Raw genomic sequence first — 26,484 nt, forward strand, 5'->3', positions numbered from 1 at the left:
CTTTTGAATCTTACTCTGTGTTTGCTTAATTTACATTTTAAAGAAGGAAAATAGAATGTAATTGTTTAGCAATGCAATTATGAAATTATCTATCTAGCATGCCCATAACATTCAATAATACTAAACAGCATCAAAGAACAGAAAGACTAAGTAGTACAAACACATTTTGTACCAAATGAATTTTGTATCCTAGTTAGGATATTTTCCTACAGACTTCGTGATCCCTCCTGCTCCTCCCCATAGTTAATCTACCACTGATTGTGATGATGGCCCCATAGACACACAAACTGTTTTGGTTAACTTGCAGCTTGTACATTATTTTTGAATTTGTGACTGTTTCAGTTAGTAATGCCATCTATTTCTGAGAGGGTTTTACTTTTAAATAATTAGGGCTTACCCAAGAGGTTAGCACAAAAAATATTTGAAATGCTAATCCAGCTTCTCAGTCAAAACTGTTGAATCAAATTTAAATCCTGTTGTTCCATAAGTATACTGCAAAATATGATAGTGTCCACAGTGTACTGATAACCTCTGTGCAAAACAAAGAAAGAGGCCAATGTATTACATGTGATGGTTATTAAATGGAAATGCTGACAGACCTTTAAATACAGTGAGGCTGGGCACACTGATTTAATGAGAGCAATAATGGGCAGGTGGATTGAGAATTCCTGCTGAGATTAGATCCTGAGCAGCCAATGTGTCTTTTGAAAATGTTTTGTAACACAATCTGTACACAGCACCAGGCTGTGCCTTACAGAAAAAAGCATCTTTTCATTTTAACTTTATCATTGAGGCTTCTTACAACCTCATGACTAACATATATATATATTTAATGCCATAATGATTGGATTTTTTTTTTGAACATGTTCCTTTTTTCTAACTACATTCAAATTGAGAAAAGAGGAAAAAATCTGTTGCTTTGGTGCAAACTGTCTTATCACTGGAGTTATGTGCTTTTGCTCTTTTTGTTGTTTTTTTTTTTAATAGATCTAAAGCGTTTGGGCCTAATTCATTAAAACATATGCTCTGACTAAAGTACATAGCTAGACCCACTCAAAACATAATGAAATAAAGCAGTTGTGTAAGAATCTATTCTATGTCACATTCCTACTAGTAGTTGCACTCTGTGCCAAAATTTATCTAGGAAGTAGTGCTTTATGGCTCGCTCATTTGGATGGCAACGAGTCTATGAGTTACTCTTCTGCTTCTCCCAGGAAGACATCATGTGGTGCAGGTGCCAATATCAGATGCTCAATCTCAAGACCAGATGGAAACACAACTGTATGACACTACTCATGCACAGCACAAATTTTGACACCGGTCTCCTAGTTCGGAATGATTTAAAATGTCCATTACCAGGTGTTCTCTTTCTCACCTTCCTTAGGGTTTTACTTATGGTTTCAACCTGAATCCAAGAAGGATCATGTCTTTATATACGTTTCTTTCTTGTTGCTTGTGCTAGAGATAGGCTATTACTGCAATCCACTGCTTTTTCACAAAAATTAGGTCTTGATTTGCCTCTTTTTCCTACTCATTCTTCTCAGCTGCGTTTGAGTCCAGACCTCACTCTCACTCCTCAGCCTAGCTGATCCCCAGTAAGGTTTTCACATATCCTCAGATGAATTCCATTGGCTTCAGAGCAGAACTGCAAGCTGGAACAGACAGTACTCTCTGTTCCTTGGGTCAGTGGTCCCTGGTTTACACCCTGCAATATAACGTTGACACCAACATGTCCACTCTATACTGAGAAAGTCAGATTTCCACTGAAAAGATTGGATTAATCTGGCTGACTCCCACAGCTCTGCCTACCAGTGCCAAGCCACTGAAGGCGCTTATCCTTAACTATGGCAGGGACCACACTGAGAGGACAAAACCACTTATGCATTCATGTTCCTACACAGCCTGAGAAGTCCACTGAAGAAAAGCATTAGACATACCCTTTCTCGCCTTTTCACATTTAATTCAACTATTAATCATTGCTGCACCGATTAACCTGTGATGACCCATCTGCAGCAATAAAGCAATCTGAAATCAGACCCTTGGTTGGTTACAGCAGGCAAGCAGCTGGTCCAAGAATGATTTCTTGGCCTGAATTAAAGTTAACTCATCCTGGAGCTACCAAACTTTGTTTACCGGAATTACCATCTAAGACAAAGTGGACTTGAAAGTCTGTTGAGAAGGAAAAGTTTATCAGTGATATGTATTTTTGAATTCTTGGTAGATCTGTGAATATTTTTGGTGTTCTCATCCTAGAAGAAGGTGATGAATGCAGAACTATCCCTAAATGCCAAGACAAAGGGTATGTGGTAAGATCATCCTGAATACTGACCTGATTACATCAATATTATGGAAGCAAATGCCAAACCCTGTTCTCAGGTACAAAGAATGGTAAAATTCAAGATCACTCATTTTCTGTAGGGCTAGAATCATCCCTGTAGCAGGGACACTCAGCCTTGCAGAATCAGAGGGCTGGGAAAGGTGACCATTTGGGGCACTTCTCTTTCACTCCTCACACCTGCTTCTGCAGTCTCTGGTGGAAACTGAAGTACAATTGCTGAGCTTTACATTGTGGAAATGTCTGGGCTCTTCTAAAGGTGTGGTTTTGTATATGAACCAGTAGATTTTGCTGTCATAATGTAGTACTATTTGCGTTTATCTCCCTCTGCACACCTGGTATTCCTTCATCCTATCCCACTCATTTTTACAGTGTTACATGGAGAGGTTACTGCTATAAAAAGGTGCTCCCAATAGAGGGCGAAGCTAAATTACAATTGCCTTGCGGTCTCTCTTCATCACCATGGTTATTATTGTTTCAGATTTCCATGTGCTAAAGTTTTGTCCATGGAGGATACATAAGAACTGAAAAACAATAGCAAAACATTTGACTTCTACATACATGTTTCAGGATCAGATTATTTCTTTCGCAATCAGAACAAAATTCAAGCACTGAGGAGTCACTTCGGGAAAAGATCAAGATTTCAGAGGTCTGCTATGTCACTCTTTGTATTGGCCATGTATTCTTGGGGATGAATTGATTGAAGGTGATTGAGTTCATTATCTCACTGCACTACCATTTACGGTGAAACTTTCAACAATTAACTCAGTATCTGAGTGAATCACTGGCAACAGCAGCAGTAATCAGAAGAGTTGCTAGAAAGAATCTGTAACAGTAATACAACAGAACTGTACTTAATATTAACATCATGGCATTTTCCATGGTAGAAAACTAGTCTCTAAGTGCTAAGACCAAATAAAGAGAAAGAGGTATTGTCTAATGCTGCATATAGGACTATAACTAGGAGTTTTAGGATTAAAGTGGCTAATTAAAATGTAGGCTAAATGTTGGGTTACAGCACCTGACTGTAAAATCCCAGTGTGAAAGCAGCAAAGTCCCAGTTGTCTCACATGCATCACTGTGGACTAGGTATTTAAGAACATATGGAGAAAAAACAGTCATTTAAGGCTTTGGACCACTGTGTACGTTTCTGAAGAATTTTTAATGGGCTTCCAGGACACTAAAATATGCCCCAAAATCTCCTGAAAAGATTCTGCAATTCTGCTACAAGGACATAAAAGATATCATCAATATTCCTCAGGTCTAAAAACTGCACAACTCTAGCCTTTGAAGAAAACAAAGCCGATTGAAAAAAAGTCCACCTAAAAACTGTTCTCTGGCTAGTGTTAACACATGAAAGGCTGTAAACCTTGGCAAGTTTATGAACAGTGGCTGGCTTGGAAATTCTTTTTACATTCTGTCCTTTTCACAAATTGCACACACGTAAATACATTTATCAAGCACGCTCACAACCAAACTGCTTGACTTCATAAAGGACACCTTAGAGTTATCTTCTGTCATCAGATCGTTTCATTGTATTTGAAGTTAAGTACGTTAATGTGTCTTGAATTAATTTTCTTGGTGTTAAAGTGCAAACTGGGCTAATAAAAGTGACACATTGACTTTTTCCAGAGAATGATGTTCAGCTTATGGAGAATGGCAGCATAAATGAAAATTAGCCTCAAGACAATGTTAATTACGTTTTATCCATTAGTAGGAGGGTAATTGAACCACTCATTTTCACTGCAAAGAAAACCCTTCTGGCTTCATAAAGGGAAACTATTGTATTTAATGTGCTAATTAAAGTCTAACAATGTAAAAATATGCAAAAGAAAGAAAAGCAAAATGCAGGTAATCGATATCTACAGTATACTGCAATGACCATCTTGGACATAAGTTTTATTTCTCTCTTGTGCTTACAGGGACTCCAAAATGCATGACAGAAAATAACTCTGTCTGAAGAAACAATCAAGACTTACTGACATGAACATGAAATATCCTTAAAGACACATATTCAAAGTAAAACAAAGGCACAAAGGCTTAATGTAACTCAGTATAGACCAAAAACAAACAGCCAAGGACATGTGCATAAAGTCTGGCCAATCACTTGAAATAAGTTGGGAGCCCATTTTTTTCAGAAGATATACCAATAGGTATTCTGATATCTATTACATTAGCTACATTAATTACACTAATAATTTGGTTCTTGATAAACAAAGGATAGATTAATAAACATATGTTTTGATTGTGGAACTGCTGGACTGCTCTTGCTGTATGTATATATGCTATATTATCTTGTCTTTGGAATGCCATGGATAAATAGGAAGATTTTGAGTTCTGAATATTAAGCTGCTGTATAAAGTTCATATACCTCTATCAGCAAGCTCTAACTTCTTTCTAACTTTGCATATTATCTATGCTGGACTTCACTCCAGTGGGATACTGGAAGAATACTTTTTTTTTTTTTCCCCCCTGGACATTTTAGAGGAAAAAATATACTTTGATGCTGTTCAGAGCTTGGAAAGACAATAAAATTCGGTACCATGCTTCAAGGAGAACTGACAGATAAAGTCATTAAATGCTCATGCTAACAGCTAAACATTACACTATTTTATCAAATATATAATCATGGCACTTACACATATAACGAGATATGCACACTCTCTCTGTGTCAAAAAGAAACTATATTACAAAATGCAGAAAATCAGTGCCAGAATATACAGTGGGCAAATCAATTTTCTTTTAGCCACACCAGCCATAGATGGACATCCTTTGTACAGTCTGGGCCAGAATCAGTGAGAGGTTGCGTGAAAGTATATGTCTAGCCAGACTACTTGTTCAAGAACCTCACTGCTGTCTTGACATTATATCATCTCCTGTACTGTTGCTACAGTCAATAAATTAGACAAGTGCAACTAGTCTTGGCGTGATGAAATCTGTTCATGTACAAATACTAAAATAAAAAATCCCACAAGTACCATATAGTCATTTACATACACCAGAAAAAGTATAGGTGACTACCTGGACCAAAATTTAGTTACATCTAGTAATGTGGGGTATCTGCCCACTGGGTTGAATAGAATCTAGATCAGATCCTTGAACTTATTGACCCCAAGGGCAGCATCTAGGCAGAGTTAAAATGAATTAAGAATTCTTGCTTCTATGTAATGAATCAGAAAGCCAAAAATACATCCCCTATCCAAAAATAATAATTTTAAAATCAACCTTTATCATAATATTACCATGAGCATTGAAAAGGATTATCTTATTACAAAAATGAAATGACTTAAATTTACCCTCATTATTGTTTCCAAGGGAAAAAAAGGAGGCTTTTTTTTATTTCATTGTGGATGAAGCTGCTATTTGCATTTAAATGAAGATGTCTGAAGGAGAAGAAGAGCTAGAAAGTTAGATTTTTTTTTTCCTTTTGAGGATGAGATTTCATTTCATTTCAGTATTCTCCTATAATATAAACCTAACTCTACTTTCTGCTTCATTAAATAGTCAATCACAAACTGCTTTCCAAAAATTGCCATAGAGAGTGAGACTCTCTGATTATTCCCAGCTGAGGCATTGCAACAACTATAAGAATATAGTATTGGTATCCCCTAAAAGTCTGACATCAGCAAATAAATGAGGCATTTCCATATCTGCAATATAACATGGATTTTTTTTGATTGACTTATCATAATTGATGCATTTAAAAAATCTGTTTTCTTAATACTAAAATCAGAAACACACTAATACCAAAACAAATAGTTTAAAAGCCATTCCAACATAAAACTTCTGAAAAGCTGATAAACACAAATATTTGTCCCAATGTTAGATGTGTTAGTATGAAAAACAGGCAGAGTGCCCAACACTGCACCACTGACATTTATGGATTTGCCATTAACCTAAAAGGGAAGGAAGAGGCTACGGAATGGGACTTCTCTCCTGCATTAAACTTCCAAAATACCAGATGACATCTGGATTCTACTGTGAGCAGATCTGCCTTCATACATCAGGGAAAAAGCAGACAACTTTCAGATATGCCACCTTTCATTAGCTATGGGCAAAATCTATGTTGCTGACTAACAGACTACTAATATTAGGAGTCTAAATGATGTACCTTAGACGTTTGTGATTAAAAACTGTCATCTTTGCGAAACAGGATTAGTTAAACTGTAGACATAGTAAGATGAAAATTAACACAAGGCAATGACTTCACAGCCTAATCTGTCATAGGGAAGGTCTCTGCTTACCCCATTATACTCTTAGCAAAGGAGGAGAACTGTCTGTCTCCTTTATTGGGCCACCTTACTAAGAAAAGAAAAAAAAAAAAAAGATGCTTTGAGATAGGCACTAAACTGGCAGTAGTAGGGCAGCAGTTGTTGATTGAAACGTTCATCAAACTGAGTAAGTCTAACAAGATCTCAAGCCTTGCTGTGGGAGGAGAGGAGAGAAGGGGGTAGCATTAAACCACACCAGTGGGAGTCAGTGGTTTAAAAAAAAATGATTGCTTTCAGTCCACCACCCGGCTCCATCTGATTTGTTACACTTAAGTATCAGGCTACTTCCCATTAGTTGAGTAGAGTCTAATATACAGGTCCAGAAGTCCACCAAGACAAAAGGCTGATCCCCAAATTAATACATGGGGCTCCTCCTTAAAAGTTGAGACTTCAGACAGATTATCTGTGTTTCATTTCTATGTACTGAAAAACACAATGTCCTTTCAGTTGTAACTATACACAGACAGTTTATAAAGCTATTGTATCAGCCATCTGCCTGATACACAGTGAATAAAATAAAAAAATAAATACTTATTGTGGTAGGCATCACACTTAAATGATTTTCAAGAACATGAATTAAAGTAAGCAGTAAATGAACTCAAGAAAGTTTCATTCTAATGCAGTAATGCAGGAATATTTCGATCAGCTAAACCAATAGAAAATAAAACAACGTACAGCCAAGCAGGAAGCTGCAGAAAAGAAAAGGAATTCTAAGGCTCAAATTCTTCTGTCAAATGTATTCATGCACAGCCTATCAAAGTCAATGGGAATTCTCCGTGCATATTCAAGGACAGAATTTGGTCTAAAGGGATGAATTTTCAAAGGATGCCAGATTTTTTTCTCTCTCACCCAGCATTTGCATAGGCTCATTAATATTTTCAAAATGGGTACCTGTGCCCTTAAACAGGTATTGCAGAGTGCAATTACCTATTCTGCCATCATAAATGTAAGATTTTTTTGGTTCCGTTTTTCAATATGGTCCGTTTAAGAGCACGGAGAAAGAATGGTATATTTATTGATATACTCAAGAAATGGATTTCATGTGTTCTGAATCATCCAATCTATTCTTCACCTATATTCAAGAGAACATTCCACGTGTTCATTTTTCTTTCTAAAATAAAAATGCCAAGAGATATTTATTTAAACAATAAAGATGTTTTCAGGTCAAAGTTCATGCCCCTCAAAAGTCTTCAATGAGAAAATTCACTTTTGTATATGCCAAACAGTATTGACTGGCTGAACTAGACTCTGCATTGCTTCACTAATCAAATTCTTTACAGCCAAAATCTATTCGTAACCCTTTAACGACATCCCACAAGTACTGTTATAGAAACCTCACCTACAAAAATGCTGATCCCAGAAGATCTGTAGCCAGTGCTGACTGCAAGTACCTGAAAACATAACTAAAGCTGATTATAAACATGATACATATAGGAGGATGTTTTATAACTGAAAACAGATATAATGATGCAAATTTTTAACAAAATTAAAAGAAATACTGTACAAATAAGCTATATCTACTTGTTGAGACATTTAGCAAACAAGAAAAGGAAAAAAAAAACTCGTATGAGAGTAAGACTATTAAATATCTTGCTAGTGCATGATAGTGTATAAGCATTTTAATGGTCAATGCACTGGCAACAGTTTTGCCTCTGGTGAGCAATTACAGCCAGTTGCTACCAAGATATAACTCATATATGTATGAGTTTCTTTTTATTGAGCTCCCTACTCTCTAGTACAGTCTGGATATACTTGGATGAAACTAATAGGTGAATATGTGCCTTCTCCATTTGCTGTACCCTGGTGATTAAAAGGCAAATGCTTTGCTTCCCATACCCTTCCACTTCTTACTTTACCTTTCTATTTTAGTTGTGACTCTAAAGGTCTTAACAGCAAACCTTTCTTGAGACAAGGTTGGATTACAGATTTTGTGCTTTGCAGACGTTCATAGAAATATTAAGTACTACTTCTTGTCAAGATTGTGGTTTTGTCTTAGAAACAGTAATTAAACTCCAACAAAATAAACAGATATTTTTGAAACTCAGTTAATGTTTTCATATGGAGTGTCATTGGCAACAAACAAAATAAATGACATGCCCAGGAGAAAAAATAAATACAACTTTGATATTTTAAAACAGCTTTCTTTTTCCATCTAACACATTCATCTTCTGCTAATTATATAGCAGCAATTTTCTTGCACACAAGAAACCACTTTTTTTTTTTTTTTATCCATTTACTAAGTTTTAGATAAAGACATGGACAAGCTGTGGTCATTATGTCTCATTCAGATTTCTTTAACAGCAGTTTTCATCAGATTCAGTGATGCTCACTGCAGATAAGTTAGCCATCATTATAAAAATTAAGCTATGCAATCCTCTCAAAGTGCTGAAGAAAAGAGCACTTGTAAATAGGAAAAAGAAAAAAAAAAAAGAGGCATTTATAACTTCCAAGTTTCATGCTAAATACTTTAACTCTTAAGTGCACTTTCCGGTCCTGCTTCTTACCTTGAAAATGTGAATCTTGCAGAACCCAGCTTGGTTCAACTGTACAAACATAAACATTTTAAATAAAACATTCTTTACCAAGGGCTGTAAAGAAGGTTTTCAAAAAAATTAACGCGCTTTACAAATGTAGTTTTGATCAAGCCAAGTAACTCTTCTACAGTGAGGGTGAACTTGAGGTGGAGAGAATTTCCTATTCATTTAGTATAAACTGTTTTCCTGGCAAGAAGACTGAGATTCCTTTGATCACTACACAACTTCTGTTGAGGGTTTAGTGATTGTAAAGGACTATTAGTTGTTTGTGTACTGTGGATCTTCCAAATTGCCAAAATGTGAACAATTTTTGGTTTGAAGTGAAGGGCAACACTGTCAGTTCAAGAATTTTTGTACAGCAAATTGGGTTAGGCCTGACCAAAGGAGCTTAAATGGGCACCTAGAGACCTAGTGTCCCACCAGAACAAAGTAGAGGATATGGCAGCATGAAGGAAGTTTAAATCACTGGATCTTGGGTAGTATCTCTTTGGCCAAATATTGTCCATTATACCTTTCCTCTCTAGAAGTTTCTTTGCTTGGTGTTGCCTTCTGATTCATTTGTTTTCAATTTATGACCAGCACTCCCCTCTCTGATGCTTGATCTATTATTCCCTGCAGCCTGCAAAATTCTGGCTTGGGGTCATCCAAGAGGGATGTTTTGGAGAGTCCTTCCACCAGTCCTAGGATTTAGATGAATCTGTATCTCTCACCAGTACTAAATCAGAACACGCAGTGAGCTTAGCGATATTATTTGCATTCAATCCAATTGATTTCACACCAGTCTATTCCTTGTGCTGTACTGGTGAAGGGAGTGTGGCGGGTGCCCTTGCCGCTCCACTTGGGATGGGGAGGCGAGCATGAGGAGGTGGCTGTGGGACAGGCCCTGGCTGGCAACACCCTGCCTGGCCCTGGGATCCCCCTCAGCTCCCAGGCCGCACACACCACAGGCCCCATGGCGGGTAGGCCGGCCCTGGGCTGAGCCAAAATGGGACTCTGGGCCCATGGGCGGGCAGGAGGTCCCAGGTGACACAGTCAGGACCTCTAAGGCCTGTTAGTGCCCCCAGGGTCCTGACAGACAGTCCCCCACAGTGCTTCTGCAGAGTCTGGAGTACCAAGAAAGCCAAAATAAAGCGACACAGAATAACATGAGCCCTCTGCCAGGTTTGGCGAGTTCCCTGAAGACTGTTTATCAAACACCTGTAGCTGCACATCCAGACAGGTACATCCTTTCTGTGTCTGGCTGGCACAGAAAGGCAAAAAATCACTCACAGCTCTGGGAAGCTGTGAGAAGGAGTTCAGGTAAGCGTTAAACACTGTCTGTCTGTTCCAATTCATTTCTGCAGTACAGACAATTTACAAATGGAATTTTTTTTTTTATTTATTTTGAAGATCACTTGATTATCTTTTCATACCCTTCTACACCAATGCCCAGCACAAATATAGGGCATCATTTTCTTCACATAAACACTCGTGAAATGGGAATGATTGTGACTAGAGTATAAGAGAGACAAAGAGCAAGCTAATAGTCTGCCTGTAGGTGTGTTCAGGTGGGAAAACAACAGGCCTGTGGCTTACAGCTTTTATACTGATGTCTTTATTAATAAACTCATTTTCATTTCTTCCCAGTGAATTCTGAAAATCAATCCTTTTCTCTAATGCCTCATGAAGAGTTTAGAGGAGGGCAGCTGCAAGTAATTTGTGCAGCCATAAAGAACTGTGGTCACATAGTAGTACAGCTCCTGCAGATCTCTTCTTGCATAAATCATTACATTTGCTCAATGGTGGGGATTTTTCCAATATATGAACTGTTTATACAAGCAAGGTGTGAAATGTTCACTTTGGCTTTCTCTCCTGAGTTTCAACTACAAGGCAGAGAGTTTATATGGAAAGAGAAACAGGCAGATATAAAAAGGAGCAACAAAACAGAAGTTGTTGTGTTCTTTCATGGAGAGATCTATCTTACTTTAAATAAAACCAATCGGAGCCTATTAACAGTTTTCCTCCACAGCCCTCAAGGTTATAGTGACAAGGTAAAGTGCTCACATTAGATGCAGCTGGACTAACACTTGTTTTCCAAAGCAGTTTTTCTAAGGTCGACATTTAGAGTTATTTGTCAAATGCTCAAAGTGAAGCATGAAACTAAAGCCTAAACCAAAGCCACTGATCTAAAATCTTCCATGTTTCAGGGCAGCATCAGCCTGTATTTAACCACTGTCCAGATGCCTCCCAAAACCACATGAATCTTTTTCTACCAACATCTGACAAAATGGGGACAGATTTCTCAAGTGAACAGGAAAAGGGAATGTGAATTTTTGGGGGGACCACCCCACCCTGGGTGGAGATTAGGGGGAATGGGGACACCAGAGCTACCAGCTCCTTCCCAGTGGGCTGGTCTGGTGCTCTCTTATCCCGTCTCCCAACCTGGCTGGCATTCTCCTGGCAGCTCAGTTATGTGTAGCCGGGTTTTACAGAGCTCTGCCAATATCCGGGTGGGAAGAATGAAAGTGTCAGAAAGTGTTTACTCTACAGCAGAGGTGCATACATTGCATCAGAGAGAATCTCTCATATTAAGTACTCCACCCTCTGATATAATTAAAATACTGCTATTGCAATCTTTATTAAAATTGGTAAGATGTATCAAAGATCACAGAAGTGATATCTGCTGGATAGTTATTAAGTAAATGTAACATTAGGTTCTGTTAAGTTCCTCTAAGTGCTTATTTCAAGCATTCTTCAACATTTCTTAGTATAAATACTCTTAAAAACGGAAAATTTTTTTACTTTCTTTGAGCCATTTGTCCATGAAGCAACTCTTGATTAATACAATTAAGAAAAATAAAAAGAAGAGAGGTGATGAGACCCCAGTGGCAGATATATTTAAATGTCATTTTGTTAACGGAATAGACCTCAGCTGCTTCATCTACTGTAGTATTCCTATCCTTCCCTTTCCTTGCTACTACCCCTCAGCCTTTTCTGTGCATTAATTACTGTTACTAAAGGAATTATACAAACATACATTTTTGAGTGCATGTAGTGACCTTTGAAAAGGAACAACTGTCCTTCGTTATTGTTACTTTGGGCAACCTTTGTATGTGTCAAGAATAGTGCAAACAGACAAGTAAGAGACAGTGAACAAGAAGATATTCACATCTGTACTGCAAATACTGGTGTGATGAAATTATATCCGTAGGAAGGTGAGATAAGCCATCCAGTAGAGGGCAGTGGGAGGATAAGTATGAAGTTAAAACAATTATTGTATTTATCAGTTCAGTGTATATATCAATTCAGTTTATTGGAGCATCCAAATTCTTCTCCTCTGTTTTCAGCATTTATAAGAGTGTCTACCGGAGGAATTCAAACAGCTTGACAAATATTATTTAACTAAAATTAGTACTACTCCAGGAGAGAGGAACAAAACACCCACAGTATCTTTGTTACACAAGTGAGGAAGTGGATGCGCAGAAGAATCGGCTGGGTTTAGAAATGGTGGAATTACTCAAATGCACTTAGAAAGTCAGTGTTGGAGCAGGAATTAAAACTATCTTGACTCTACACCTGAGAGAGTATGAAAAGCACCACGAAGATCCAAATGCAGTGCTACCAGCAGAAACCATGGCTGTGTTTGTGCAACCAGACTGCTTTTTAATGACATGGCTTCTTTCTCACCTGGGAGAATAGAAAAAGGAGCCTTTATTTTGTTAAGCTACACGCATCTACAGGCATAAACAAATAGCCCATACAGACATCTTACCGCAACATGCTACCAGTATTACTAACATTTTGGCTAGTTCTTAAGTCTTTTTTAGTAGATTCACATTAACTAACTGCTGTTAGACATCATCAGCAAGAAGTCTTACAATGAAGATCTGCTCCCTATTGGAAAGAGAACAAAAATACTATTATAAACTCATTGATGTTTAATGTGTGTCCAGGCTGGACACTCGAGAAAGTAACAAGAAATTCTGTAAATCTAAAGAGGATAAAAATAGGAAACCAGCAAACAATCAGAGGACCACCGCCTGCTGTATGCAGGAGATAACAAAGCAGGTGATCTTGTTCTTGACAGTGCTGGATCAAACCCAGCTCACAAAGGAGCAAGGGCATTTCTTGGCCAGACAGATGTTGCGGAGGTGATAACTGCCCAGCTGTTTATGTGGGCATGTTGGACCATTCAGTGTCACAATCACATAAAGGGGCGGTTTGCTGGCAATACAAAAGCAAAGAACCTGCTATCAGGTTGCATGTTGCCCAGAGGGAATTTACTACAATGATGAAATCAGGTCAACTCTCAAGGTCTCTGGAAGAGTGCTGGCTTCTGCTTCTTTCAGATTCTGCTTGTAGCAGGGCAGGGAAAGGTGACAGAGCTGCAGATAGATTCCTCAGTGCCCCTGGTAAATGGCAAATCCTGAAAAATGATTTAAGTTCTTTCCTTACTCTGGATTTATTTTTTTTTCAGTTTCTCAGCAGATTACATTCTTTACTGACACCTGTACATTTTCAACAAAAGAAACAGGAAAACATATCCTTTTGACCTTAATCTTTGAAGTCTTCTGGACTATGAGAATCCATTAGAGACATGTACAAAACACTAAAATCTGCCTCCTCAATATCCTAAAAGATCTCTGATGGTGCTTCCTCCTATTTTGTTAATCTGGATTATTAGGATGTATGGAAGTCAGAGAAAAAGATTTTGTGCAGGGGTTCCCAATCTTTTCCAGTTACTAGCCCAGTTCTTTTTGTCTAATGTCCCAAACACTAGCAAAACAGAACCTCACTTTCTATCAGGCTTGACTGACCTCAATCTCAGCTGGCATTGCAGAACTGCTGTTTTCCTCTGGGTCCTGTGATTTGGCTGCATTTATCCTGGAAGAATCTCTCTCTCTCTCTCTTTTTTTTTTATTATTATTATTTTTTATTTTTTTATTTTATTTTTTAATTTTACTGCACTTGTAAACAGAAGTGTCACAGAAACAGACTAACTTGGCAGACCTTCCTCCTAAAAAGTAAAAGGTAAAATTTCTGCCTGAGGATTAATCACATTATATTTTCCTTTCATAGTACAGATACTAGAAGACAATACAGAGCAGCCTTGTGCTGGGCCAGGACAACCAGAGTGATCTGAACACATGAATTTTTCAAAAGCAAAACAAAGAAAGCAAAAAGTTGTCAGACTGGATGTTGTCACATTTCCATGTAAGACAATGAGAAAAAATTGATGATATTGTGAAGGACTGAAGGTTTTTGTTTGTTGTTTTTTGTTTGATCGTTTTCTCCTCCAAATAAGTTTATTACTCAGAATCCTAGAAAAAAAAAATCTGTTTACTAAGTCTCATAATTGCAGAGTCCTAAATTACTTCTTCAAGCTCCCTTGCAAAAACTGAGCAGGCAGACATGCTCCATTACTTGAGCTTGCTTGTGTATTATTATTAGCATTCCATTGTCATCCAGCATATCCAACTGAAATCAGGGCCACACTGTTACATACCCGGCAGATAAATAATATATGTAAAGCAGTCTCTGCCCCAGAAAGCATACTATTTGATATGGCTGTAGAGTTACATGGAAACGGAAATGGAAACACGGAAAGGAAATGGCTTCAGCCTCGCAGAATAGTCCAGCTATATTCCAGCTAAATACCAGCAAATTCACTCTCATTTTTTATACACATCTTCCCAGCTTAATATGGAAAAGATACACTAGAAACAAAGATAACTGGAGCCGTACTTGTTCTTTCATGTAAAGACCTTTCACTTGTTATGTATAAGCCAGGGGAACATTGTTGGAAGGCTGGTACAGAGAAAAAGCAGAGAATTGCTTCTGAAGACTAAGTTTAAAAAGAAATAATTTTTTTACAATAAGAAATTGACAAATCATTTAAGAGACCACAGAATAGAACATGCCACTAAACTACAGAAACTGACAGTGTTTTTAACTGCATCTGCTCAAACAAGTCCCTAAAGTAGGAGAGCTTCGGTTGTCTTGCCATACCAGCTGCAGTACAGATCTATTCTCTTATGGTTTAGTTTATGACAAAATTAGATGTATACTTTAACATATTTTTACATATGTTCAGTTTTTTTCCTCTCTGTTTCAAACATTGAAATGCTTGATTTTCCCCTCACATCTAATCTTTTTATTTTTTTTAGTGGTTCCTGTTATCACCAATTCAGCAGAGCTATAGATATATATTAGATCGCACCCAGTTATGACAGGAAAACTTAACTCCACCTTCCTGACATCTTTCTAAGATCAAAGAGAAAATCCATACATGAAAACAACACACCTTTATTCCATTAAAACAGACAGAATTGTTAAATTCAAAGGTAATTTGCCTTACAAATTCACAAGCAGCAACTGGGATTTTTAGTATGAATTACAATGAAAAGACTTATTACTATAGTGTATTACTGTTCTTTATGAAACCACACTGCTTTTCTATATGCACTTTAACTTTTTACTTCCTTTTTTTTTTAATTAAAAAAATATTAAAAACAAACAAACAAACAAACAAACAAAACACTGTTGGTTTTCAACATTTGAAGGTCCTGTAATCTATTTTCAAATTGTCAGGACTGATTTGCATGCAAGGTATACAGTGGCTTAAATACTTACTTCCACACTGTTTAGGGCTGACGTTTGTAGGAAATAGAAGTTTAGCATTGCAGGAAAAAAGTCACTTTGAACTGTGACTACTGTACCTCCAGGGTAGTAATTTTACAGAATCCTACTCCAGGGTATTGATTGTGTTATGTTATGATAGCTACAAGTAAGTGGTATGAAAAAGAATATGATTTTTTTTTATAGTTCACATTTACATTTCTTATATGCCTAGAATTTAGACTCTTTAAATGTCAAGCTTTTTAAATGCCCACTTTTCACATTTTGATGTTGTTGATGTTGTTGCTTTTTTGTATTCTCCTCACAATTATAAATGACATCAGTGATTATAAAACAACATGTTAGGTACTCTGAAATCTCAGCTATAGAGGTTTACCATTTTACTTTTTTTTCCTCATCTCTTTTTGAAAGTCACAACAAAAATGAAATAAACATCTCCTTATAAATTTTCTTGTCTTTGCATTCAGTAAACTTGAAACTCTGAAATCTTAATTCTGCACGATTTGGGGCCATGTCATCTACCTTTAGATAAGTCTGTACTGCCCTTGTTCCAAGGAGAGTAGGACCACTGTCCTGGATGCCATATGTTCATATTGTTCTTTCTGACACTATGTAGTAGCACATGAAAATATCCCTTTGCACAGTTCATGGACTGAAGTTCTCCCTAGGCACAGCGTAAGGCGAGAGGCGAGCCCTGGGAGGTACGGTGCATGACACAGACATCCGGCTGAATCACAGGCTGCTGCTCTGCTTTATCGCTGCCTGCCTAAACAAGAGCATTTCCCCCCTCTGAGCCTCTCCTCTTCTGCTGTCCCACACAGTAAGCCACTCCAGCCAGCCAGTGTGAAAGCAAGGAGAAAGGAGGTACAGGACAAAAGATCTCCCTGCACATACATTCTTCATTAGGCAGAGGTTTCACACGAGCAGGTTCAGAAACATCCTGTGCATAAATCCAGTTTGTCAAATTCATTCTGCATAGCCCCCAAACAAAGCAAAACAAAACAAAACAGAACAAAAATCACCACAAAGGCAACACCTCCACTGGCTGTGTGCCCCAGTCCCTGCTCTCGGAGAGGGTTGGCCAGAACAGAGCAATTTTTGACCCTGTTCAGCAGTAGATGGCCTGCCAACGTCCACACGTAACAAAGGTTTCAGCTGCCCTACAGATCATACAGGTTGTGCCCAGGTTTTGTTCCTGAAGCTGTCCTTTCTGGAGCCACGCTGGCTGAAGTGGCTTCTGCCCCCGCTTTTTCTTTGTGCTGCTTTTATGTGTATGGGTAGGTGATGAAGCAGCCTGAGGAACCAAGATGGATTCAGAATGACCTGACAGAAAAAGAGGGGTTATTCTTAGCTAAGCTCAGTTGCTCGGCCCAGCACTGCAGCAGCTGCCTGGGCATTTATACTAACCCAGCCTAGAGCGGGCTGGGGTGAGAAGAGGAGTACGCGTTGTTTAATTTAGCAGTGCTGCTGAAAAACATTACCCCCTCCTGATCAGGAACCTGCATTCATTTTCCTGTCTGCCTCCCATGAACCCGGCAGCTTTCAGACCCAATGCATAATCCGTCCCTCAGAAAGGGACTCAGAGTTGCACACAGAGCCAGAGCCCATTTCTTCTGAGTCCTGGGCCAGTGTTTAATCCACTGTCCCTCATCGTCTTTCTGGAGCCTGCCTCTAAAGACATCTCACAAAGAAAAAGGAATTCTTAATACCACTGGCTGGCAATTAAAAGGAGGATTGAAGAGTCAGAGAATAATTCTCTTAATTGACTACTCTTCTTGCTACTTGTAATCTAGAGGAAATCTAATTAATTCTACATGAAGAACGACTATTCTGTAGTGAAGTGTAATTCCTGATCTCTGGGGCTTCAGCGTACCAGTTGTCAAATTATCCAATTACACACTTGTTAAAATCCATTTTGGGGAGATTTTCATGGTTTGTAAATAAATAATTTAAAAAACCTTAATCCTCAAAAGAGAGGGAAAAAAATGGGAAGCCCAAGCCCCCAACCAATCCCTCAAAATCACAAAATACATATAAATATAATGTTAAGAAGCTGAAAAGAGTGATGATATCCGTCTGCTTTGCTCTAGCAGCACCATGGTGGTGATGGATGTATTTCAGTAGCAAGAAATTTGCTGCTTCCTTTTCAGCTATGTTTTATTCAAATCACTAATCTGAAGGGAACCAATTAAGGCAACATCCCCTTATTATGCCAAAAGGGAAAAATCTTTTCATAACCACATAAATTAAGAGGTGGGGAGCCAAAAGAGGCTGTAGCTCAAGCCAAGGATACTGACATGCTGGAGTGAGGCCAGCACAGGGCCACCAAGCAGGCTGAGGGCTGGAGCACACATGCAAGGAGAGGTGGAGAGAGCTGGGCCTGCTCAGCCTTAAGAGGAGAAAGCAAAGGGGAGACCTTAACGCTTTTTATAGATACCCAATCAGAGGATATAAAGGAGATGAAGCCAGCCTCTTCTCAGGTCTGTATGGCAACAGCATGAGGGGCACTGGACACAAGGTAGAACACAGGAAATTCCATTTAGATGCACGGAAAGAATTTTTAATGTGAGGGTGGTCAAATGCTGAAACAGGTTGCCCAGACAGATTGTGGGATTTCCAACTTTGGAGGTGCTCAAGACTCAAGAGGGGACAGCCCTGAGCAACTTGCTCTCTGAGCAGGGCACGGGACAGCTAACAACATCTAGAGCTCCCTTCACTCCGGGAATCTCACTGATCTTCAGAAAGATCCTCTACAAAGGGAGAGAAGATCATCACTTCAGTGAATGTGCATTTGAAGACTGTTCTTAAATCACTGTAAAATTTGGATCCTGATGTGACCAAATTTGCCAGATCTGAGCACAGAAGAAAACTTTGTGATCTACTTTATTTCAGTGAAAGCAATTTAACAGTGAGAATTAAAGATTGTTTTGCAATGTTTCCTACCCTTGTATGGCAGCACTGTTACTAAATCCTGAGTGAAACTTGACATGAAACAAAAAAGGAACAGAAGGCAGTAATCTGTTTCCTGCAAACCTAGTCTGACTGTATTTCAATGGAAAGTAAGCAAACACCATCCCTGTTTAAAAAAAAAAAAAAAAAGTTTGAAAATGTCCCTTTCAGCTGGCTGAAACTGAGCTGCACAGAAACTATCAAATATTTCTGAAACCGTCATTCTGAAAACTCAATTCGCCACCAAACAACATCTGTTTTAAATGCATAACATTTTTAATACCAGTGGCTTGGCAGCAGTATGACAAGGGACTAGGTCTTCTAAATCTTGTGTCCACGGAAGCAGAGACAAGTTCTGGGTGGAACTTGCAGTATCTGCCATGTTTTCCTGGTCCTTCTACATTTCACAGCATCACTCAGGCTCAGAGCAACACAGAAAGACTGTCAAAGGCTGAAGGACTGAGCTTGTTTCAACCCAATTCAACTGCATGTGTCTAATCAAGAAAAACATGTAACTTGCACTTAAGAAAGAACAGCAGCTGTTATGCAAAGCCATTTTTCTTAGACTTTAATTCATAAGAAAAATATCCTCTGTTTTTTTCTGTTTCTCTAGGGAACCTAATTTTCGATGTTCCACATCAAATTGTGTGGCTGTCAGCAGCTTTGCCAGCAGCCAGTCTAAGCCCTCATTACTCATTCCCCCACTCAGACAAAAACTGGGTGACTGTTGCCTCCTATTATTACAGGTGATTACAGTATTAGTCAGCTAGCAACTGCAGCTCCAAATACAAAAACAAGATTTCTAACCTCATCTTAAACAACAACAACATCATTAAGATCTTTTTCTATGAGCCTGTTGCAACTTTTGATAGAAAAAAAATGTTTTAAACTGGAAGACCTGTTTGCTGGCTTTCATTGCTTGGGAATTTATGTAGCAAAACATTTGCATTGACATCACAGTGAACGCAGTTACCATTTCATTGCATGCTCAACAGGTCAACAAAATGTTTAATTTTAATGGGAAAGAGCTATCGCTTGCTATTTCAAATGTTAAGAGCCCCAGTGTCATCAGTAACTCTGGAAGGAAAAAAATCCAAAGACTACGGCATTTGTTGGATCCTGGAGATAAGGCAGAAAACAGTCATATTTGATTACCAAGTGCCTGCATTATTTTCTTATTTCAGTCTCTGTGTACAAAACAAAATGCTATGCACTAGTGACTCATGCATCTGCCAGTTTGTTGGTACGTAGACAACAGAAGCGTGCCAGAGTAAGGCCAGTGTTTAACATAATAGTAATAATAAGTAGAGGACCAAACTACATCATTTTTCATTGGCAATTCTAATTTGAAAATTAATTCTATACATTACCCCCCTTGCAAAGTGAGTATATTCACTTCTCGAACACAGTCGTGTAGGAGTACCAGGGCTGTCACTCCAGGTTGGACTGCTCAGCTCTGCTCCATTGTTTGGATACAGATAGGTGCCAATATCACATGCTCCAAAAAAGTATAAAAAAATGACATCTACATAAAGGAAAAATGTCTTGTAGCTTCAGATACCTTTGATTCAATTAGTTTCTGAAGCATAACAGATTATTATGTGTTTACTGGATGAAACATTTTCTCCTATTAGCTGTACAGGCTCATTACAATTACTAGAATGTGAAATGGAATCTAAACTGACTCATGCATCACAGAAAGACTGATTAACGAGCTTTTCAGTATTTTCTGTTGAAGTTGCCTGAGCCTCAGAGAACCAATCCATAGAGTGGGCTTTCAGATCCAGGTAAAACCATGAGATCAACAGGCATACAGACAACACGTTCCTCTGAACTGATAAACAATATTCAAGAATTACTCTTGGGACAGATTTTATTTATTACTATCAATAATGACCCTGGAACATTTGCTAATGATATCAGTTTTGGAGGCATTGTTAATGTAGTAGTTTGAACTACATACACAATTCACAGTTCAGCCATGGGGACTAGTAGCAAGAATTTCATCCATCAGCTAAGAGGCCTGGAACAACACAGAAAAAGAAAGACTTGGAGATAATACTCAGTCACGGGTGAACACATGTAATTGTAAAAAATCAATCAAAGAGTAAAAACAGAAAAAAAGAAACAGAACTGAAATAAAACATGCATCACTTGAAAAGGGAGAAACAGCATTTCCAGGTCAGAAACACTTAACAGATGACGGGGAGAGGCATTGTCTGTTGTACTGTTGTCATTTGGATAGCTAGTTTCAAGAAAGATGAATTAAAACCAGGGCAGGTAGTTTTCATTACTGGGAGAATGAAAAGTCTGTTTTTTTGAGAAGAAATTGACCTTGGCCTACCTAATTATAGAAAGCAATAGGATATACTTACAAAAAGAAAATGGTTGCTTGCAATATCACAATGATACAACAGTTTCTCAACATCTCATCTGTGATTTACTAATATCATCTTGATTTAAAAGGTCACTTTTCAGAAATGGGTAACATTTTAATTAAATACTTGAATGCTTATTTAGTACTGTAATTGTAATTTAAAAACCATAAATTAGGCAGGTTAAAGTTTTTAAATTAGTATCTTGACATCTTTTTTGCAAAGACGGGTGTCAGTGGAAGTGTTTAGAAACATTCAGCCTTAAAGTTGCCAAATCAGCTGATTTTGGCTGATGTGATCTTGCACTTCCCAATGGTGAGGCAGAACCCAGGCCAGTCACAGCTGACAGCAGATCCTCCTTGTAATCAGTTTGTTTGTCCATATCGTACACGTGGCTGGGGATTCGCATTTCAGCTCTCCCACAGAAAAGCATTCATTCAGTTCACCTGAAAGCATCCTTATTGTCAGCTTAAGAAGATAGATAGCAGAGAGATGGCTGAAATAGCCTCCAACATCCTACTCAGCTGCCCCAGCACAGGCCTCCTGTGTTCTCCTGAGCAGCTCCTGATAGAAAACAAGAGCACTCTGCCAGCATGAGGGGCGGCAAAGCACTGCAGCAGGACAGAAGGCCTGGGGAAGAGGAGGGGACAGCCACACCACCTCTGGAGCTACGTGGACCATAAGCTCCAGCACCAATGGCACTTACACAACCAGATCTGTGCTCTGTGCTCCATGATCTGCAGTGGGGAAGAAGAGCTGAGCTGAAACCTTGGGTCCAAGAGAAGGCAACTGGGTTAACTTCAGGGGAACTGCATCACACTGCCCAAATCCCCATCATTCTTCTGTGAGAAGGGCCCAATATTTTCTTTGTTTTTAAGATTGTCCTCTGTTTTTCTTCTGAGTTCTTCAGGGTAAGGCTATAATTAAATCTGCATTTCCACAGCACTGAGCATGCTGGTGGCCAAGTCTGAGCTTGACATCGAGGTGCTACCAAAAAATAAACAGCACTAGCTAAAACCGAAATTCTTCATACAGATACGTTTATAAGGCCATCAGTATCTTAGGTGTTTTTAAAATCCTTCAGCGTTTGGTACTGGCATGACAGCAGTTGATTCCTGTTATTATTATAAGTGATTTCAATATGGAAATGCTTCCTATATAATACATAACCTCTTTGTTGCAGCAATTTATTTTATTTATTTATTTGGTCTATTCATCCAGCTTCTTATGCTGATGGTGCATAGAGCAGTTTATTTTCTGTCAACATTTTCATTAAATTTTTATAAAGAACATCAGGAGCAACTTGAATCAATAAATTATCTAAAAGGGATAATGTTAAATTGGTGTTCAGGTGTTGGATACAATTTATTTAATATGACTGCCATAAATATAGCTTCTCACAAACCAAAATGGGTCTAATGGGTCTGAGGACAAGAATGTGTTCATCTGCAATGGGAATTGGGTTTGCATTCAGTGTTGCTCTGATAACTGTGATAGGATATACCCAAATGGAGCATTTTACCAACTATTATCCTAAGTATGAAGTTTGTTACATGCTATGCATTATAAAACATTTCTGTTCAACAAATAAAGACATTTACACCTGAGATGAAGGATAATCTGATCCCTTTTCCTAACAACTCACCCAAGTTTGTTTAAACCACCTCCATTCGCAGCTGAAAACCAGGTCGGTTTGATCTGCACCAAAGTAGTTTTCCACTGCAGGAACAGTTGAATGTGTGTGCGCTTCTGAGAACAGGGACAGCTCACCAAGCTGGGACTCCTCGGTAGGGTCAGATGAGTAGGAATAATTCTTTGCCTTTGTTACAACCTGTTTGCTGTGAAGTAATGAGCTGGACTTTGGTCACTGACTCTATGTTTAAGCCTGTCATAAATCAAGAGTTGCTTCTCAGAGGTTTTTTTCTACTTCTGATTTAAATCTATCTCTGTCTCACACCTCACTTGACTGTCTTGGAGGCTGATATTACACTGCTTGAGGATAATAAATAATGGGCCAAAACCAGAGATAATGGAAGCTCAGTTGCTAATACAAGTCCATAATTCACAGTTCACCATCCACCTTTGCCTGCTAAAATATGGCTGGGAGGGATGGAAGGTTGTCTTTGGAGCTCTTGCCTCTGTCAGGCAGCCTGCAACCTCACCGCTGCACCATTAATCACACTTCAGATCCCATCTTTTCTTCCTGTCCATTTTACTTCTCTAATAATATGGTTAATTTTTAGGTTGATGCTGACTAGATTATAAGCATACCTAAGGGCTGTCCCAGTGTATTTAGTAAGAAGGAAAGACAGACACTCCATGGATACATGGGTGTAAAGCTAACCATGCTTCAAAACAGAGCTGAATTTGATAAAAGACTGAAGGAAGCCTGTGCTTCTAGTCACTGACAGGCCTGCCTGCCAGTGAGCTTGAGATTCTTTGGGCAGCAAGAATGCCAAATTATCAGTTCCAAAATATTAACACCATGATCAGCATGAGGCAATCCAGGACTGCTGAGCCACTGTTACCAAGACTCTGCAGCACTCAAGGATTCCTGCTCCAGAAGGCATAACTTTGCTGTTTCCTGACTGCACAGATGATACAAGGCCAACTATTATACGTGGCATTAAGACAAGTTCATCTGTAAGGGCTGAGGAGTCTCAAGACTGTATTGCTTGGGAAAACAATGCAGATTCATAGGCTTTGAAAACACAGGGGACCTCTCAAATGCCCTGGCTTCTTCATCAGCTTATGTCCTACCACCACCTGAAACACTGGTCCACAGATGTATTTTTAAACCCAGTAAAATGCCTCAGACTTCAGGACAACTTATATTTGTGTAAGTCAAGCTGACTCTAAAATTAATTTGCTGATTTATAGGTTTAAAACACATGTGCAATCAAAAATTAAAGGTCAGAAACATGCAACCCTTTCAAGGAATTTCTGAAGGGACACTGGGCATTCTGCATATATTTTTTTCTGTATTCTAAGGGAAACCAAAGTTAACACGTTATATTTTCCAGTCAGAGGACTACTCTAACAAGGGATTTATCAACCCTGGAACCAACATCTCCCCCTGTGAGATTTATGGAGCAGGTATTTTGCCCTGACTCCTTATCAGGTTATTAAATAAAGTGACAGCACAGACAGAATAGGTTTAGGGCATATATACAGAGAAAATGGGTGATTTACAGATCCAGAGCTGGTTCACTTAAGAACCAGCCCAGGCATTTTATTATTCGCCATTTTTATTATTATTATTTACAGAACAGATTTCAACTTATCCATTTACCAGCATGTCATATCTGCCCTCTGCCTTTCTCAGTAGGGATTATCTTGTATGTACACAGATGGCTACAGAACCTCATGTGTCTCTCATCCTCACCTAATCATTAAGGTTCAACAAAAGGTGAATACCACAATTATGAAAGAGCTGACAGAATGTTTAAAAACCAACAATAATCGATAGCAGCAAATGTACAGTTTGAGTGATTAAATTCATGCCATTCATCACGTAAAAAAACAAGAGTGAAATAGAACAGGGAAGAAAAAGGAGTCAAGTAGAAATTGGAAGCTGATTCTCTTGAATGTCAACGTAATATAAAGTCATATTCTGGAATATTCAGGCATATATTCTCACCGGCTGTCACACTACATTGCCAGTCCTCAACTCAAAAAAACTCAGCAGTTTAGCATGATCAAGACCATTAATGAATGAATGGACCGTATGTATTTTTAGAAACGTATTTCAGAGGTCTTAAGAGGTGCAAGGTTTTGTGTCTCAATGGATATCCTACTGCAGGTGAATTTTACAAGAAGGATGATAATTAATATGCATGTTAGTTGACAATAAAGAATTAAATAGAAGGTATTTCCATTCTTCACTATTCACTTGTGATTTTTTTTCAAAGCGCCAAATCTCCAGTAATTACCGTGTAGTAGTCCACTGGCATCCCTTGTCCAGAACTCTATAATTCCCATACCGATCAGCATGTTCATAAGACTGCTCTTCTCAAGTTCCCTGGCCACACATCACCTGGGGACACAGACCCTGTGGTGAGAGAGCTGGCAGGGAAATGGAAGCAGGGTGGGATAGCGGCCATGCAAGGAACGCACGAATGATAGCACAAGCTGTGCTTGTGAAGAAAATTATTCCATACAAATACCTGCCTCTTCCACAGTGGTTTAGTGGGTGTTTTAGTTTCTGTCAACAAGGCAAGACATCACTACATGGCTATAAGAGGCACCACAAAGCAATCATGGTAAAGGCCAATAACTTTTTATAACCCTAGATAAACAACTTTGCCTGTATTTCATCAGGCTTAAGGGAAAGGATCATGCATTGCAAATATCCAAACAGGTGCTCACAGGCTCTCACAATGTTCTCAAATTAAACATCTTCTCCCATGCTACTCCCACTCCGCTAACAATGGCTGGCTGGGGTCCCATGCACAGCTTACCAAGATGGGTTCCGTTACACTTCATAATTAGAAAAACTGTTATTAAAGTGTCAGAAATATCAGCATTTATGATACCCACACATCCATAAAATACACACTACAGCTTTTCTCATCAATATCCTAGAGTGCTCTTCTGCATCTTGTGTTGTTGTTACTGGAGTAGGATCCTGCAGGGGTCTCAAAATCTGGAATGCTAATATGCTACAGCCAAAAAAATAAACACTGGCGAAAGGTAAGGTTATTGTAGCAAATGTCCTAATAACTTCAGCACAAGGTAGGTATTGCCAGTGTCTCCTGATATTGCTATTTAAGTCCTTCTGCTGCAGCATTTTGTAAAGTTTTGAAACAAGACAACAGGAAGCTCTAAATTGGCCAATCTTCTGCTTTGCAATTTACAAATCCATAATAGCTGTCAGAAAAGACTACAGAAAACAAAGATGGTGCAGAGGTGGTATGTGTTTGTCAATTAAAAACAAACAAAAACCAAAGCTCTGTAATGTAAAAGCAGTAAAATGGTTCTTTTGAAAAATTAAGCTGTAATTGAAATATTCAACAGCATTTCTTTTTGGTGTTTCTAAACATGAAATTAAATGTTCTGCTAAGAAGCCCAGCAACATTAACCCAAATTAACCCCAGTCTCCAGAAGTAGAGAAATAATATAGCACTTTGTTTTCATTGTGGTTCTTCCTAAATGGAGAAGTAGGATTTATTCTTTTTTTTTATTATTATTTAAAATTTTTATATTACATACTGGCTCTGCTAAATTCACAGAGAACTCTGAAGTACCAAACTAATCGAAGTTCCACATCTTGAAAGGTCTGCACCTGAATCATCATTTCCTGAGTACAAAGTGAGGTACTGCAAATATTTGGAGATTTGTGATACCCCAGAGTTTCTTCCCTGATACTCCAGTTAATGCAAAGAAGGTTAAAACTATTACAA

The 26,484-nt window shown here is 38.5% G+C and overlaps 1 protein-coding gene across 13 annotated transcripts in view; it reads right to left on the reverse strand.

Moving 5' to 3' along the window:
* The window catches only part of TMEM132D (transmembrane protein 132D), a 288,591-nt gene that overhangs the window by 64,520 nt on the left and 197,587 nt on the right, over positions 1-26,484 (reverse strand). The gene's annotated exons all lie outside the window — the stretch shown is intronic.

Source organism: Anser anser (assembly GCF_964211835.1).
Source record: "Anser anser genome assembly, chromosome: 18".
Taxonomy (NCBI): Eukaryota; Metazoa; Chordata; class Aves; order Anseriformes; family Anatidae; genus Anser; species Anser anser.